This window comes from Neocloeon triangulifer, unplaced genomic scaffold (assembly GCF_031216515.1).
Source record: "Neocloeon triangulifer isolate White Clay Creek 2 clone unplaced genomic scaffold, ASM3121651v1 ptg000012l, whole genome shotgun sequence".
NCBI classification, from domain to species: domain Eukaryota; kingdom Metazoa; phylum Arthropoda; class Insecta; order Ephemeroptera; family Baetidae; genus Neocloeon; species Neocloeon triangulifer.
The window spans coordinates 278,960-296,062 of NW_026775554.1; the positions used below are offsets into that span (position 1 = coordinate 278,960).

General features: G+C 34.6%; 1 protein-coding gene across 3 annotated transcripts in view; it reads left to right on the forward strand.

The window, feature by feature from the left end:
* The window catches only part of LOC132197859 (GTP-binding protein Di-Ras2), a 66,289-nt gene that overhangs the window by 15,997 nt on the left and 33,189 nt on the right, over positions 1-17,103 (forward strand). Inside the window, exon 1 of one of the 3 annotated variants that reach the window (XM_059621439.1) lies at positions 10,741-10,807. The exons of the other annotated variants lie outside the window; for them this stretch is intronic. The gene's annotated coding sequence lies outside the window, so the exon portion shown is untranslated. Of the gene's footprint in view, positions 1-10,740; positions 10,808-17,103 lie in introns of those variants that run through there. 3 annotated transcript variants of the gene reach the window in all.

A 17,103-nucleotide genomic window follows, 5' to 3' on the forward strand; every position in this document is an offset into this window, starting at 1 on the left:
TCAGAGAATTAGCAGCAAAGTAATAAAAATTGAACCGATTTTTCTTCGTTTCAAGAATCAATCACAATTTGAATTAAATTATTTCATGTCTTTTTCTGATTTCTTCATTCCTTCTAAAGTAAAATTTGAAAATGACGAACATCCTCCCTTCTTTTCAAAAACTATTTCCATTTGTATGCTTTGAAGAGCCATTTAAAAATTAATAATTTGGAATATTTATAATAAATTTTTTACATATATCAAACTTCAAGTGAGAGATTCAAATTCAGCGAAATAAATCGTCCTTCAGCGAATTTCTAGCCTGTAAAAAAAGAGAATTGCCACTTTCCAGAGCTTGCGTGTTCCCTCGTGGATTTTGAGTGCGGGGAGAATGAAAAATTGCGCACTCTGCGATGAAAGCCACGTGAGGTGTAAAAATAGGGCGCGTCGCACTTGCCGCAGGTGCAAAAATTTCGCAACGAAATGAAAGAAAAATTGCACTGTTTGTTGCAGCTCAGCCCCTACTTGTTGTTAATGCAAAGCAGGTCACCCAATAACACTTCTGGTAAAAAGGGTGATGCAAAATTTCCCACCGCTTTCGCAAATTACTGCAGAACGTTAGTTGCTTCGATTGTTTTGAAATAGGAATGATTATTGCGTTTTTTTATTACATTTTTGCTCTATTTCCGATTTTATTTCAAAACAGATTTAGTTTGAATTGAAACTCCTCCAGAAAATAATGCTTTGATACAAAATCAAGAATAATTGCAATTGTCGTTTGTTGGAGGAAGAAATCTTTGTGCAAATCCCGCCCTTGAGCAAGACAAGATGTTTGAAGCAGCTTTTCTTCCACTTTTGTATTTGTGTGCCGAGAAAGATGTAAAAAGAGAGAAAAGCAAAGGCGCATTTCTTTCCATTTGGGCGCGCGTTCTCAAGTGTGGGCGAACTATTATTTTTTTTTTTTGGCGCGACCAAACAAAGCAATCCCATAAACATAAAGTGAAAACTTGTAATTTCACCGCTCTTATTTCGTTCCCTTATCTGAAATCAGAAACCTTTGCTTTTTTAATCAAAATTTTGAAACTGAAGAAGAATTATTGTGATTGAAGAAGCAATTAAGAGATGGCATTGAATTACTCTCGATATTTAATTTAAATTTCACACAAGACAATTTAAGATTGAAAACCAAAATATTTGAAATTGAGTTGAAATTTAATGATGTCTCAGAACTTATACAATTTAGCGTCGATTGGCCGCCATGTTTGCTGGAGAGTTTCTAGGCCACTTGGTTTGAATCGTGTCTGTTTCTCGCTTGCGCGTGTCACCTTTGAAATTAATGCGTGTAATAATCGTGCCGAAGCTGGAACATTCTACCCTTCAAAATCAGGCCTCTTGAATAATTACGTCGAGAACCCGCTTTGATCTGCACGGCCCTCGCAAAATTCCCCCGAATTTATTGATTCCCTTTTCCTTCGCTAGCTTTTTAATTGAAATATGATTTGATTTGTAAAACGAGACTTTTGTTTTGTTTGACTTCGGGCAATTTTTACAGCTCGAATTTCTCTGTTGTGATGAGAAATTCGACAACGACGGCTTCATTTTGATGGAATGATTTTTTGATTGGATTTTTTGCTGCTTTTCAAGTCCTTCCGTTCAAAGGCAGTCAAGTTATTTTTATTTTAAATTTTTATTTTTTATAATAAAAGGGTAGGTTTAGATGTAAATCTCTAACCGTAGCTTTGAAATTGCTCTTAAAACATGCAACAATTTACGTAGTTTATTGGCAATTAATCGATTTTCCATATAAAATAAGTGTCGAGTTTCAATCGGATAAAGCGAGATTAATCTAATTCCTGTTGCAGAGCCGGCGGCCATATTTGTTGCAAAATTGCGTCGCACAATAGCTCGTTGTGCGGAATTTGTCGTGGCGCTGCGGGATGTTCAAGCACCGCATTGCGCGTCTAGTTTTCCGCGAAAAACCAATTCCGCGCGCCATGAAATATTCATCAACGCCACAAAGGTCGCATTTTGAACAGCGGAAAATGCGTTTCCTCTTCAAAATATAAGATTAAATAATCTCTAATAAAAATATCGTTTTTCGCACAAGAGAAACAATGGCTCAATTCAATATTTTAAAAGAATGTTAACTTCCAAACTTAATGAAGAATTTTGAACAATGCCTTTTTAGGTAGGCAACCTTTATCTACCAGCCGAGGGGTGAAAACATCCCCTTTATTTTGGAAACACCATCGGAAAGGCCTAATTAGCAAAAACACTGCTCGGCTGAATGCGCGAAACAAAAACATTTCCTTTCTTGTTGTTTTGCTGCGAAGGCCGGTAAATTTCGCTTCCTCTTTTTTAGATATTCAAATCCCTTCTTTTAATCCGTATCAGGATGATAACTTGATAAGTCTGGAATACTAATTTATTTTACCAATATTTTTGTATGTTTGACATTGAATTTGGAGAAACTCTTTGCGGGACTTTTTTTCCAAAATTAATTAAATTCCTAAACAAACTTTTGTATCTTCGTCTCAGAGAGAAAGCTGCTTTTGTAGATTTACGATCAATATATTTATTTATTATATCAAGGATAGAGTTACTGGCCAAAGTAAATATAAAAATTACGACTTCGTGAAGTATCTCGTAAAAGGCTTGATTAACTCTCGACTCGAGTCTTTGATGCATCAATCGAGGTGTGAATTGAACATTCGAGTGTCGCAATTAATTTCTCGTTGTGTCAGCCGCGCGTGAAGTGAATTATTAACAAAACACTCCGACGCACTCAACCAAACAACTCGTACATTTTGAAAACACGACGCTTTTAATTAATTCCGACAACCAAACAAAAACAGCGCAATTAATGGAAAAGTGAGCTCTTTGTAATTATTTGCATGAAAAGAATAAAACTTCAACTCGCTTTAAAATTTGCAAGCGAATATTTGTTTGGACTGAATTACTTGAAAATTTCTCTCTAAATTATTTGCTTAATCTACAAACAAAAGATAATATATTATTTTAATTTTTATTTTATTTCCAACCACTTTTGTTTATTCCTCTCTGAAGAAAACAAGTCGTGTAACTTATTTTTTGTGACAAGTGTTGCTGTTTTGAAGCGTGTAATTTCCCGCGGGGCGTCCGTGTCGGATCGAGCGCTTTTGCAGCCCCGAGAGGCGATTCAATCTGCGCCAATTACGTTTCATTCTCGCCTCCGAATGCAAATTAAGCCGATCCGAGAGCGAGAATAAGGGCGGCAGGTGCGCTTAGCCGATTTTATCGTCGCAATCAACTCTTATCGGCTGCGACAAACTGCTCCACCTCAAGGGCCGGGACACCCGCTTTAATTAACAAGGAATAATTTTTGTGTGAAATCTTCAGTGGTTCAGTCTTTAAAAACCAGAGTTGAGCAATTCAAGTTAAAAAAAATTACCCATTTATGCTTCAAAATAAATGAGGAAGTAATCTTTTTTGTAAATGACTAGAATTGTAAGTCCAGTTAAAAGAATTTTTAAATCAACTGATTAATCGCAAATTTAATGTTATTCTTATTTTTTTTTTAAAGGATCAAAGTCGTAAAAATTATAAAAAAAAACATGAAGATTTGATGCATTTCTTCACTTAATTGAAATTGTTGCACAACTTTTATTACTTTTAAATTTAATTAAGAAATATATGAGCTAAAAATTTAAATTACAATTTCCTTGAAAACAATCAATTAGTTGGCTTAATTTTCCATACTTTCAGTAATAAATTTAAACATGAATCAATTTTCTCTAAATATTAAAAAAAGTAATTAATCTTGTTTGATCGATTTCAATATAAAACTAAGATAATTTTCAGAAACCCTATTATTTTTCACTTTGTTTATTTTGAACAAAATTTTACCATATTCAGCAAATATTGGATTTTCACCAGACGCTTTGGTGGTATTTGCGTTTAATTTGAATTTTGTTTGCGATTCATGTTTGCCCGCGATGGTTTTGTAGTAGAGAAGGATTAAATTCTGCTCGTTTGCTTCAAATCAAAGGTGCAACAGAAATTAGCGTGTTTGCCGAAGCGGAAAATTCACTGGCTTTGCAAGTGAATTTTCAACTCGTCGGTTTTAACCTCAGACAACGGAGAATGAATATTTAAAGGAATGGTCAAGCAAAAGCACTCTGCGGCGTTATTTCAAGTTATCCAAATGCAGAAAATCATTTCATGTGAAAAGCTTCTGATTGCGGCTTGTTTTTGTTTTACATATTGATGGGGGAAAAAATCCTCTTTCTGGGTTTCTCTTTTTCCAGCGATTTCCGCGATAATGTTTCACCAAGGTGGACAACAAGGCTTTTGTCGTCGCCGCTTTTGTCTTGCGTGTGCGGCGTAAAATTACAACAACGCAGCGAGGGTGGAAACAAAGGCGCCGCCCTAATTGAGACTAAAAATGATCCTAATTGAAGAATATTCGGGAAAGCATCGCCTTGGAAGAAAAACTTCTAGATCAGTCGCAATATTCGAGCAAACTTTATTGCCTGTTTGTAGCAAAAAAAAATAAGCTCTTTTTCCAGCTTCTGGAAAGAGAAAAGATAGAAAATATAGAGCCATAAAAAGCAGACGTTTTGTTTTCATGAAAAAAAAAACGTGGAGAGGGAAAATGGCAAACGAGGCCGATTCAAAATATATCGCAAGGAAAATTTGTTGCTTAAACGCTTGCGGCATTTTTCCAACCAAAATGGTCACTTTTCAATGTTTGAGGCTAAACATTGTTACTAGTGTAATTAAAAAAGTAAAAAATTACTTATAGAGGCAATAAAAAAGTGCTATTTCGGAGGAAAATGTTTTTGAGATGAGACACCCCAATTTTGATAAAAGTTGATATGCAACTTGCACTACCCTTGGGTGTTCTGGAATGGCTATCAAAAGTTGCCCAATTTCACAGGGGTTGGTAGTTTCCATTTAAACGCATGTTAAAAACGATCAAATGTAGGCAACAAAAGCGTCCTCTGTGTATATATTTTGCATACTTTCGATTTCTCCAATGTAATTCAAATTAAATGGAGTTTAAATGGCAAAAATTGAACAAGATGGGCAAAAATTAATAGCCATTCTTGGGTACCAATGGGTAGTAGAAAAGTTGTACACCAATTTTCATCAAAATCGGGGTGTCTCATCTCAATACCATTACTTGTGAGAGTTATTTAAATGAAGATTTGCTCCTCCTTCCATTGATTAGTGTTGTCTGCCAAGTAATTAATGAATCAAAGGCCCTTTTGGAAATCCAACACCCGAATTAGGATCTGTCATCTCAGGTTTCAAATTTCCATCGGAACAAAAGTAGGAGTTTTTGGAAGATAAGATTTCTATGTGATTGCCACCCTGTCATACTTTCACTTTATCCATCAAATAGGACAAAAGCTGATTTGTTCTCTTAAATGGCGGAAATCTGACAAACTTGGTAAAATCTTTCGAGAAAATTAGATTAATTAATGTTTAACAAAATTTCTTTTTTAAATTACTTAAAAATTTCAATCGAACAATAAGGAGATTTGGAAATAAAATACGTTTTTATTTGAAAAAACCTTTCATGTATGAAAAGTTGCAAATTCGTTTCATTCAAAGTTGATCCACTTGAAGAGGGAATGGAAAAGTTGCCGCTTTTGTCGCTCGTTTCACGGCACCATAATTTTATTATTAACTCGGGCGGATATTTGGTGCGACATGAAGCGTACGTGTCTCAACAATGATGTTTTCATGAATGAACATGCAGAGTCGTGGGGAGAAACGCCGAATTTCATAAAACGGGCAAAGGAGCGATATTGCCCGGGGGAAAACGCGCGGAAAGCTCCACTTTAATCACGCCTCAAGGAAGCGTGTTCGAGGAAAATAGATAATTCGCCTCTTTGCGTCTCCCATTTGCAGGTGGAAATTATTAAAAAAACGGCGGAAACAATCAAATTATTTTAGTTTTTTCAAAAGAAGTTAAAAATTTTTTTATTTTTTTCTGATTAGAATACAGAAACAAGTATTTGCAAACTGGTTTTTATTATTTTACATAAAATAAAGTTCTAGTTGTTTAAATCCATGTTATCTAATTTATCACTACACTTAATTACTGCCAAGAGATTTGCACGTATTCCGTGTATATTTGAAAAATAAAAAACTTTTGCAATGAAAAAACTTCTTTTCGTTTGCTTTCGGAATTTGTGCCACGTTTTGAGGATAAAAAAGGAACGATTTGAGAATGGATCTAAGCGACAAATGATTTAGTGAAAGTGACACAAACACGTGCACGCTGCGGGAAGTCGATCCTCAAACTCGGCTTCCAACGACCCATCAATTCAGATTGAACTTGCCGAAATTACCTTTTTTCCGTTCCAAACCCACTTTTCTGCTCTTCTTTCTCACTTGCTCTCATGCTGTAAGAAAAGTCTTTGGTTTTTTAATATATTAATTGCTTGATTTGTCTATAAAATCAAAATTTCGTCACACTAACAAAAATGAAGATATTTTACTATTAAGTTCAAGTGATTGAAAAGTGACAATTCTTGCAGGACTAAAATAGTCATCAAGAGTGCAGTGGACAAATTTTTGACATAATGAGGGCGATCCAAAAGGTTAACTTGGCCCAGGCTAAATTAACCCGCCATTCAATTCTGCTGGTGGGCCAAGTTAGCCTGGGCCAAGTTAGGCTTTTGGATCACCCTCTTTAATTTTTTAAATTTGCATGTACTAGTTTTCGAAATTCGAACTAATAAATATATATTAAATCTAAATCAACAATCTTCAAGGAGAAAAATACTTTTGCAATATTTAAGCTTCTTTTTTCAATAATAGATTTTTTTTAAATTTAAATTCAGTTCCATCTTCTAAAGAAACACAGTAATTAAGAATGATCTAGTAATACATTTTGTTTATAAATTTGTAGTTAGAAAATAATCATTAATTATTATTTAATTTTGACGAGAAAGGATGAGGCGTGACGTGAATGCGGGGACGGATGATAACCTCTTGACCTTTTGCCAAGTCGGACGGCGTGTGTGATGCACGAAGAGGCGAAAACAACTCGATCCGCCGCCAAAGCTTGTTTTTATTAATTAAATTAGGGTTTACTTTGCAATATTCAAAATCCTTGTTCATCACAAACATTCTATCTTTTCATCTTCACATGATCAAAAATAATAAATTATAATCGATGTATGCTTTTTTTGAAAATTGTTATATTTTCAAATGATATTGTAAAAAAACATCTTTGGCCCAATTGTTTGTGTTGCGTGTGCAGGCGGATGTTGAGCAGATTGAAAGATTTTCTCCAGTTACTGGCTGGAATTAAATAAGCTTGACCCTTGCTGCGTCCGCAGTCTTGCAGATTAGAAAAATCTGGAAAAATCAAGTAGAGATAAATTGAACTTTAAAGTAAACTTTTCAATTCTTAATAATATTATTAATTAAAAATGTTTTAATATATTTGCAATATTCCTTCTTTTAGTTCAAATTTAAGAAGGAAATGTATTCCAAAAATGTCTGGTAATGAAATTAACTTTGTCCGAGAGTTTATTTAAAAAAATTTTAAATATTCAAAATATGCGCGCAAAAGCAGCCCAAACTCTCGGCTTTGCTTCAAGAAATTTGCACGGGTGCACTCCGCGTGTAAAAAGAATTGCGTATCTCACGCTTGTAAAGCCGGGTCTCTTTTACGGAACCCCAGCGTGGCACCCAAGCACCGACTGCACGGCCAAAAAACTGGATAAAATCCAAAAACGGGCCCTTCACTTCATACACGGCAAACACCTTCCGCCGGTAAAGGAGCAAAAAATAATGCCCGTGAAAATGCAGCTCCTGTACACTGACCTTTTATTTTTTAAAAAAAGTGACCACGGCGTGACCGACTTTGACGCGAGAGCGCGAATTACTACGGGGCCAACGTTGCGAAGCGACGACAGCAACTACCCCCGTGCGCTGCAGCCAGACGCGAGAACAAAATTCGGACGCGAGGCGTTTTCTTACCGCGTCGTCAAACCGTGGAATGACACGCCACCCGCCTTAAAAGACTGTACCGCGGCACAGTTTCCAGCGCTGTGCAAGGCGTATCTGTGGCTAAAACTTGATCCGTAGCCCCCCTGCCCAATGGCTCTAGCGGCCGGTGCGCTCTTCTTCGAAGGAGAGTGCGCCGTGCTTTAGCAAGTTGTTTGCTAGCGAAGAGCCATTTCTCCATTCACCCCTCTAACCAACATTCTTTACATGTATTTTCAGTGTTTTATGTTTTATATTGTGTATTGACTTGATGTAATTAAGATGTTGTGTTTTTTCTATTGTATCTGAATGGAGAATAAATAAATAAATAAAATAAAATAAAATAAAATCCGTGTCTCGCGTTCGGCACTTTTTTAATCGCAGTGATGGTTGCGGCCAAAAGTGGGTCCTTTGCATGAATAAGAAACGATTAGCGCACTTGAAAGCAGAGCCTGTGGTCTCATTTCGTCTCTCTCGTTAGCTCCGACATTGTGCCCAGATTAGTCCCGTGGGCTCTCTTTTGGCGCGCCCCCTGCACCCCCTGCCCGCGGATTACAACTCAAATGCAAATTCGCAAATCCGCAACGAGAAAAACGTAGATTATTTATTTCAAACGGCACTTCCGTGTTGCCCACATAATTGTTTACTTCGCTTTTGCGTCACAAATTGATTGGGCTGATGGAAAAAAATGAGTGTTTTCTTTCGGCCTAAAATAATCATGGCTTTCATTTCATTGGGAAAAATCAATTTCCAAAGCTAGAATTTATTCCAAAGTAGCAATTTCTAAATATTTGTTTTTACTGATTAATCAGATGCCAATAATGATACATATTTTCATCATTATTAGAAGAAATTACAAGAGAATTTTGGCAAAAAAAAAGCAATTTGAAACAGCCAAGAAAAATTGAAAAGATTTCTTAATTTCAAGCATAACTTTTTGAATTTAAATAAAAATAAATAGAATTTTGATCTGTAAGTCTGGTGAGAAAGAACCAAATTTGCACCGACGCCGCCATACTATATATTTGTCAAGTATGATTTATGGTGACACGAAGCGCGTCACTTTTACGACAAGTGAAAATGAGAAGCCGCGGCGCGATATAATTATTATCAGCAGCCGCACTAAACCAACAACTCGGTGTGGAAATAAATTCTGAATTCAAATGCGAGAGAAAATCCCTCTTTTCAAAAGGGAGATTATTTTATTGCGCGCGGACCAAAGCAAACAATTAACATGCGAACATCATTTTTTTTTTTTTTTTTAAAAAAGACTACTCACTACTCATTACAAAACTATTCAACTTTGTACGAAACTAATTTTTAACTTTTTCAAGTTTTTTGAGAAACAAAAAAATTTTGTTTTGAAAATCCGATTCTATAAATATTAAAAATGTTGATTTCCATTTGAATGGCAAATGAATTTTGAAAATCGGATTATATCATTTTGATTGAGTGAAATCGATGCAAAAACATGTTGTGATGTTTTCAAACTGCAAACATAAAGCAGATTATAATGCGCGAAATGAGTTTTTAATGGAAACACGCCCGGGGAATTAATTTCCGCAACTAATTCAAAACTAATACGAACGAGAAATACATTTGATTGGGTTTTGATCCGACACGCAGTTGCTATTTGTTTTTATTATATGAGTTTTTTTTTTGCATTTACCAGAGACGGAAATAGACTCGCGTCAAATCAAAATTTATGTTGGTGTTTCTAACGAATTTGGTTTTGAATCGATGCTCTGAAGGATTTAATCAGATCAATGACCAGATTGCAAAGCGATGATTTCCAAAAATACTAAATCCAATCAAACCGGGGCCACTTTCGCTAATCCTCCCCGATTGCAGCGAAACTTTGGTTTATTTCAACAGGCCTTTTTCCTTTCAAGTGGAAGTAAATATCGTTTGAATCTTTGTATTTTGATAAGGATCATTATTAATTATTTTTTAACAAATTCGCCTTCAAATTCAATATTTTATGCTCTGCGTTAATGAGCGATTTTACTTCAGTAAACAGTTTTTCGCGTTTCAATAAATAAAGCCAAGAGTGGTAAGTGTTTTTTACTTTTGACCAACCTTCCTTTAGATCTTAATTTGCTATGAGCTATGACCAGAAAATATACGGTCAATGCGTATAATGGTTTGAGAAAATCGCACGGAAATGTAAAAAAACTATGTTTTTCTTGAGATGAAGACAAATCAATTTTCACAGTTTAAATTGTATGATTTAGGATTATTCTACTTTCAAAGAGAACCCCTGGTGTATACATTGATTAATTTAATTTTGAAAATTTTTTAATTCCGAATAAAATTAATAAGATATTGAAGAATAATTAATTTAATCTTATTTAAATCGAAATTTTAAAAATTACTCTGTTTGTAAAAATTTGATGTGCCTAAATCAAATATGAAATCAAATTGAATTAAGTGTTCACTTTTGTGTTATAAAAGTAACAAAGTTTCATAAGAAATTTGGTATATCATATGAAAATATTGTTGTGACATTTGACAACAACTGTGAAGGGAAAGTTTGGTCGCGAGTTAATAAAGTTGTTTGCGCGTCGCTGGCAGGCTTGAAATGAAATAGTTTGTTGCGGCGGCGACGCTTTTCTCGCCGCGATAAAGGTGGTGCGCGCCTTGTGAGGGATGAAAATAAGAGAAACGCAATCTCGATTTGGGCGAGCGAGGGGAAGGTGGGGGTGGGGGAGTCTGCGTGGCCGGGCAGGCGCGCCTTTCGCGCCCTCGTGCACCCCCAGTCGCGCAGCCACCCCTCGACGGAACGCACGCAACCCTCGACATCGCTCTCTGCCATTTTTTGCTTCAACTTCATTCTCTCGTGAGTCTCAAACAAAAATTTTCCTTTTTTATTTCATCTGAAATTCAGATGGAAATTTGCGCAGATCAAAATGAGGAAGCAATTGGAATTTGGACATTTAGAAACGAAATAACATTCAAGAACACGAAAGTGGAGGCTAAAATTTTAAACAGATAGAAATTTTAAATTTTTATCACTACGCTGATTTGATGATTATGGAGGTTGAAATTTCCCGCACCACTTAGTTACTTAATTAACTAGCAGATTATTAGTGAAAATTTAAACATCAAAATTGACACTTTCAGAATTACTTAAAAGATTTTCGACAAAATTAGGGATTTTTTTATCCTGATTACAAAATCCACCGAGTTATCTGTTTTTAATTGGAAATATTTTAGTTGTCAAATTATGAATTATTGAAAGGTAAATAATTTAAATTTATGGCTTAAAATCTAGTTCAACATAGATTCACACATATTTCTAGGAAATTATATTTCATTTTCACTCGGACCAGTTTTTCAAAAATTTGATCAAAATCGGTTTCAAGTTATGTTGTTGATTGTTCAGAATCAATTCTTGCATTGTTAGTTATATTTATGATTATATCAAATTTAAATTTCAAAGGCCACCGTGTTTTCAGTTAAATGAGATATTTTGGAAGCGATTTTCCTACGGTTTTTAAAAGATAAGAACGTTGTGATTTTAAAATTCAATAAATTCCTGGCACGTTTGAATTCAAGGTTTGAATTAGTGATTCATTGAGAGCGCAGAGAGCGCAACCAAATATATTCATCTCCTGTGATGGCGCGTGAAAATTTGAGTTCAGTTTTTCTGACCGCAAATATAAAAGTTTGGATTGCCGCGGCCGCAACGAAAAAGTAACAAAAACATACTTTGCATTTGCGTCGTTTCGGCTCCGTTGGTTTCCACGAGAGGAATTTCATTTGTGTGCTCAAAATTTTGCCCCCATCCATCCTAGTTGAAAATGCAATTTCAGGTAATTAAATCATTTTTAACTTAAGAAATTTTGCGTTTGTAATTTTTCCAAAATGATGCAGAAAAATTTGGTTCGGAGTAATTTTGGCGAAAATGCGTGGCAGGTCGGAGGAGCGAGCAAGCGAGTCTTGAGAGGCATTTTGGCGGTGAATGGGGGTGGGGGTTGGGGGTGAGGAGGATCGATGTCCGCGCGCGTCTATCTGTTGGCATCGCGGCCCGCCAACGTGTGATAAACCGTTTGTATTGTTAAGAGCGCCAACACTGCTTTTTATTGTCAGCAAAACGCGAGCATATTTATAGCCTATTGATTGCCCCCGACCCCCCCCCCCACCCCACCCTTCCATTCAAACTTAATCAAAACTACTGCTATAGAAGTAAAAAATACATATCAAAAGTGTCTCATTTGTTATTCAAAGTAATTGTAAATCAAATCAAATTGTAATTTTAAAATATTTTGAGACTTGGTTTTAAATAAATGTACCAAATGTACTTTATTTAAGCTAAATTTTATTTATTGCTTACGCCATGTCCAGTTAAAAAGTGGATAATGGCAACTGGGGTAACATTGACGATGATTAGTAAAAATTGAGGAAATTGAAAACTCTTTTGTTTAATTAAAAAATGACGAAATTAAAATATCCACTAATTTATTTTACCTTTTATAGAATATTAATAGATTTTACTGTCTTTTCTTGCTCATCAACAGTATCAAAAGTGTAGTCTTAACTCTTAACTTCAACCTGTTTAATTAATTCCTAACAAGAAGTTCATATATATTTTTTTTTAATTTTTTGACGTTTTAATTTTTGGTAGCATTGAAATTTGAGGAAAAGCTTCTGCTCGTTGTTTTCGGTGCTCTTGAAGTCATCAACAAGTATTAGAGCGATTAATTGTTCGGCGCCACGAGTTTTAAGCGGCTTAATTTGCTGGTCTCGCGCGCGCCGAATTTAAAGAGATTACGATGGGATGCGAGCGAGAGCAAACTCACTTTTAATTAGCGAAACTCAAAAGTGAATTTCCAAATCGACTCCGCCATCTTGATAAGCCACGATTAAGTTTCAAAAATTTGAACAAAAGTGCAGTCAAATTTCCTCTCAAACCGGGAGCTGCGCAGGCTCTTTTGCAAAGTGACGCCTTCCTTTTGGACGCTCTTGATGAACCCTGATTATGCCTGCTTTAACAGTTCCTGCTAATGTGAAATGGGCATCTGAGAGGGGCAGACCGCACAGGATATGTTTTGAAAAGCAACCCCATGCCTTTTTCCATCACCATTCGTGGCCACTTTTAGGGCGGAAAACCATTTCAATAAATTTTAAGTTTGTATAAATCAAATTTGCCTCATTTGTTTGCAATTGAAACTTTGTAGTTTTGTTGATTTAAAGGATTAAGAAAATTGCCACAAAATTTCAAAGGGCATTGAAATATTTGGGAAAAACTGAAGGAATTTGACGATTTTCCGAGGGCGACTGCAACGCCACCTGGAGCCGCTTCCAGCAACTTTCAGGGCTGGTTTCGAACCGACCTGGGACCTCATAGCGATCAAAATTGCATGACCTTGTAAAGTTATTCTTATGATCAAGGTCAACGTCAAATTGGTGCTATAATGAGTCGCCGTTATTTGTCCTAAAATCATTTGTCCTAAAACTGAATTCGTCATTTGTCCTAAAATCAAAGGTCCTAAAATAAATTGTCCTAAATTTTTCAATTCATTTGTCCTAAATTTCAAGTGTCCTAAAAGTAAGTGTCATAAAAATTTGAAAATCTTAAGGGCTTATATTGCTGGAAAAATTCAATCTATGCTCTGCAAAGAAAGGCAAAATGGAGATGTAAATTGGATTGTTCGTTAAAAGGGAGAAAATGCCAATAAAGTTCTGATTCATAAAAATGAAAAAAAAAATTTAGAATCATTAAACTTGAATAAAATTAAAATCCTTGGGATTTAAAACTATTGTTTCTATTCATAATTTTTATTTTATCTTTCTGAATAATCTTTTGTTGGCTAAACCAATGAAAATATATTATTGAATAGCTCATTTTATCAATTTAACAAAAAATTTAATTATTTTCAAACATCTTCTATGTACGATTGAAATATAGGAATAAAATGTGATCTTAATTTTTTTTTTAGATTTTTCAACATTCAAAAACTTTCATTTTCCACTTCAAAACATTTTTGCTGAATATGAGAAATAAATTAAAAGTTGATTACTTTCAACTTTCAACGCTCTTTATTAATCCGGCTACACTGAAATCTTATATTAAAAGGAAGACCGAAAATAGTGTGTGACAATAAGTCACATGCAGCGTCAATAGTTGCAGTTTGCATCCAGGTGCCATCTTACAAGATTTAGGACAAATAAATTTTCGGACAAATGCATTTAGGAGAAATGAAAAACAATTTTAGGACAAAAATTTTAGGATGAAATTTTTTAGGACAAATGAATTTTTGAACATTTAGGACAACTGAAATTATGAGCAATGCGGGTCTCCCGCTATAATGAGGTCCCTGAGCAACATTACATTATTTTCAAATAAAGTTTTGGTTTTAAGAAATTTTGATAATTCCTCAGTTTAATTTTGTCTATATATTCATTTGAGAATTTAAAGATGAACGATTTCAACGATTTTTGCAGACAAAAAAAAATTAATTCATCTCTTCATCTGCCGCAAAAGAAACAACAGAAATTCATGAAGAATTCGATTGTCTCTTTTTTCCTCTCACCTGCGCGCGGCCTCGGCCATGAATAGTGAAGTCACGTTCGAAAACAAACACTCCATTTTCGTCTCAATCATCTCGGACGCGGAGAGAAATATCAAAAAAGGTCGTGAAAAAAGCAATGGTCAGCGAAAATTAAATGATAAAAGGCGCTTTGATGGGCCGTAAAAGAGGCGGACGTGGAGTGTAAAAATAGAAGAAAAAAAAAAACGGCGGCCAACTTCGTGATGCGAATTTCAAGTCTCCGTGATAAATTTATAGTTTTAGGAATTTTTTATAAAAGAAATGTTTTTTGAAACAAAATTTAACAATTTTTAAAAGTCATTAATGTTTCTGCATTAATATTTGCAGTTAATTTTCTTTTCGTTTGAAAAATTTTATTCTCGTTCAATGAAATCAGACCTCTTCTTCATTTTTTTAAAAAATTGTTGTTTTGTGAGTAGTAAAAATAAGTTATTTTCTTAAATTTACGACTCACTGAAACGGAAACTCCAAGAGAAATGGTTAATTTTATTAAAAAGCGCGCAATATCAATTTCTGGAATGTCTGAGATAAAAAATCGGCTCGGTTCGTTTTTCAAGGAATAAATAACTTTTTCGTGACGTCTGCGGCCATTTGCTCGCCACGTGTTCCGAGATTGAATCCATTTTAACAGAGGAAAAGCACAATTCATTTGAAATTTGAAATCATATTTCAGAGACCGAAGTTTTGTAAAAAAAAAAGTATGAGTTTTGATGTGGAAAGGCAAATTATATTTTAGTAAAATTCAAGTTTTATTTTTTTAATTTGCAAATAAGCGTGAAAAAACAAAAGACGTTCCTTGAGCGGAACCAGAAAACAAAGAACGATTCCATAAAGTCTAGAATTTAATTAAAGGAGCCAATTTCTTCGCAATTTCCTTCATTGTCTCTAATCTTCGCGTTAAAACTTGACTGACTTTCACCGAGTCTAATTCGTAATTTTGTGGAAACGGACGAACGAAGGAGCCAATTATTCTTTGAGTCCGCGGACCAGCGAGAAACTTCTGGAGGAATCAATAGATTCGAAATCTTATGAAAAATCCTAACAAAGGAACAAAAAGGCTTAAAAAGGTTGTAAAAAAATTATCATTTCATCTTTTTGTTAAAAACCTTTAATCGTTGAGAATGAAAGATGATTAAATTAATTCATTGTTTTATTATTTTCTGCACTAATTTTTAAAATATTTTAGTCTTTTAATCAATTTGTTGATTTTATATTAATTCTGAACAATACAATATAACTTTTCCTGCCAAAAAGATTTGCAAGTCATTTTATCACTAAATTTAAAGGAGACCATGAATTTTCGGTGCAAAACTGCAGAAAGCTTTTTACTATAATTATTTACCTGCGAGAAATTATGGGCGGCCGTAATTTTGGTCCGTCGGCGCACCTGCCGCGTTTAATGAGAGGGTTATTCACACAGAAAAGCAGAGAAATCATCTCGCGTGCCGCGCAATTCCATCTCCCGGCTTTTTATTATTACACCGCGCTGCCTTTATTGTCTGTGAAAAGGCGCAGAGTTAATTAAAGACGCGCGCGCCATAAAAAATAACAATAAACGCTCCTCTCTGTTGCATTTCCACACCAATTTTCTGTTCAGCTTAGAAAATTCAACAAATTGAAAAAAAAAAACACATTCGTCGTTTATTAGAAGCAACTTTCTTTAATACCGTTTCAAATTTCCTTAAGGCTTTGAAATATTTCTAAATTAAAAATTTGTACCAATTCAAATTATTGACGATCATTTTAAATTTTAAAAATTGAAAAGTTTCTTTAAATTTCTAGTTCTGGAATTGAATTGTGAAAGGAAAATTAAGGTTTAAATCTAATTTAAATATTTGAAGTTCTTAAAAGTTGAATTTTTTTCTCAATTTCAGAGCTAACTTTTCAGTCAATTTCAAGTATAAAATTTTCTTACTTTCAAATCAAAACTGTTCTTGACTCTATAGGCAAAAATTTTCATTATACTTTTTTACAGAAAAAGAATATCAAACATTAGTTTGGTTTTGTTTTCGCTCTCAAACCCTCAAGTTTTTCTGTCCTTTTGCCATTTTAGTCGCGAAACGAGCTATAAAGTGCAGGAAAAACGCAGACGAGCGAGCAAACAAAGACCGTGCGTCGCGCGCGATTCGAAACGAGTTTTGCAAAGGAAATTAAAGTGATTGCAGTTTCCTGTTTGCGGACTCGGACGCCCTTTGTCGCGCTTTGCCTGTCACACTCGCCAAATCACAAACCGAGATCGCCATTTGCAAAGATCCGTTCGAACCAACTCGCCCAAAAGTATATTGATTGAAGTTCAAGGAAATTAAACAAACCAGACAGTTTAAAAAAAAAAACGTGTTCTCATTTGAAATAAATGTAAGACGATATTATTAATTGTTATTCGTGTAATTTTATTGATTTTTTTTTTTAATTTAAGACTTAATTTCCAAGTATTACTCGCTTTGAAACGTTTTAAATCACGACTTTTTTTTACATATATTTAATTCTTTCCAGAGTTTAAAATATAAATAATAATTACAGCTTAAATTTCCTGAATTTTATAAATATATTTTAATTAATAATGATTTTTTTTACTTCTCTG